Source organism: Apis dorsata, unplaced genomic scaffold (genome assembly GCF_000469605.1).
Source record: "Apis dorsata unplaced genomic scaffold, Apis dorsata 1.3 scaffold_683, whole genome shotgun sequence".
Lineage (NCBI taxonomy): Eukaryota > Metazoa > Arthropoda > Insecta > Hymenoptera > Apidae > Apis > Apis dorsata.
The window spans coordinates 648,865-650,891 of record NW_006263864.1 but is presented as its reverse complement, the minus strand read 5'-3'; the positions used below and the strand labels follow the sequence as shown (position 1 = coordinate 650,891).

The 2,027-nt window shown below is 36.7% G+C and overlaps 1 protein-coding gene across 1 annotated transcript in view; it reads left to right on the top strand.

Moving 5' to 3' along the window:
- Nucleotides 1-2,027, top strand: part of LOC102673872 (ATP-binding cassette sub-family A member 13) — a 31,926-nt gene that overhangs the window by 3,224 nt on the left and 26,675 nt on the right.

Genomic DNA, 2,027 nt, shown 5'->3' with positions numbered 1-2,027 from the left:
AAATCAACGACGGAAACGTTTATTTCAGTCGCTCGACGATTTCTTTTTTTTTTTTTCTCATTTTTTCCTTTTTTTTTTCTTTTTCTTCTTCTTCTTCTTCTTTTTTTCTTTTCTTTTCAAATTTTCCTCTCCTTCCACCCGCTGCTTCGTTCGAGAAGGTTCCAAGAATTTACGCAAACATTCATTCATCCGCGCTATGATTACGCGAATCACAGAGCGGAAACGTTTGATTTTCGAATCAATAATTACTTTGCATCTTCGTAATCTCGAATTGGAATAATAATGGGTATGGGAACGAGTGCCAAAGAGCCTCCTGTCCAAGGTACGCTACTTGATTCGGAGGTCGACAATCGAGAAGCATCCTCGCGCAAATTTGTAATCGATTGTCGTCGACTTTTTCGTACTTTAATCTCGAGATTCGCGCTCGAATAATCGAGCGTTCGAACGGAAGAGAAATCGATGGAATAGACCGATTTATTTATCTCTCTCTCTCTCTTTCTCTCCCCTCCTTAATTTCAAGGAAAATTGACAAATAAATCAATCATTTTTATCTCGATTCCGCGCTGCTATTATCTGTAAAACTGTATGATGCACAATGAACCGCAAACCGTATAAAAATCGTTGCGTAAAATAAACGCAATTCGATCGATTTCAAGAATCATTGAATCATATCAAAGGGAAAAAAGATTATTTCGTTTCATTTTCAAAGAATTTAAAATTAAATCCCGCCCATTTGTAGATGCAAGCGTAATTTATTCGCTGGAAATTAGAAATACACAGATGTCGTTTTTTTTTCCTTTTTTTTTTTTTTTTTTTCAAGTTGACCATATACAGAAACTCGTTTATTTTCGGGGCGGAAATAAAGGTTTGGTCCGTGTATCGATATCGTTATCGATAGGACACGTACGAATGATCGAGTCTCGGTTCTTGGTAGGAGAAAAGCAATCCGCGCGGTTCATTGTTCCGTTTCCCCGCAATGGATCCCGGAGCAGCACGCGACAGAGTGAAGCGCATTTCCGGTTGTCGGTGTATCGGCGCACACGCTCTTGTTACGCTCTTCAAATATTTGTTCTGCCCTCCGACTATATATCAACGATCGGTTTCCCTCGTTTCAATCTTGATTTATGGATCGAGCCTTCGCTTTTCCACGAGTGCTTCTCGTCATCCATCTTTCTCCACCTGACGTTTTCGAAATTTCTCCCCCCCCACCCCTTGAAAGTCGGCCGGAAAAAGCTGTTCCAACGAATTTCGCTTTTCTTATTCGGCGAACAAAGCGCGTACTGCCGCTTTGAAAGAGCGGCGAGAGACGACAAAACCGCGATATTTTCGGATATTGCGGCCTACGATGATCGGATTCGCGAAATAAAATTTCTATCACGCGTCGAACGTCGATGCGTGGCCATCTTCGTTACATTTTGGAAAGTTGTCATAATTTTTGAGAACAATTTATAAAATGGAAAATTTCCTTGCTTCGAAAATATCTTTAAAGAAACTTTCGATTAATAAAAATATATATATTGGAATATCGTAGCTATTTACCTAATCAATGATTTTTTTTTTCTTCTTTTCAAAAAGCGAAAAATAATTGTACTCTTGTGATTACTTTTTTTCCAGAGATCGGATTCGCGAAATAAAATTTCTATCATGCGTCGAACGTCGATGCCATCTTCGTTATGAAAGTTGTCATCAACTTTTTAAGAACAATTTATAAAATGGAAAATTTCCTTGCTTCGAAAATATCTTTAAAGAAACTTTCGATTAATAAAAATATATATATTGGAATATCGTAGCTATTTACCTAATCAATGATTTTTTTTTTCTTCTTTTCAAAAAGCGAAAAATAATTGTACTCTTGTGATTACTTTTTTTCNCAGAGATCGGATTCGCGAAATAAAATTTCTATCATGCGTCGAACGTCGATGCCATCTTCGTTATGAAAGTTGTCATCAACTTTTTAAGAACAATTTATAAAATAGAAAATTTCCTTACTTCGAAAATATCTTTAAAAAAACTTTCGATTAATAAAT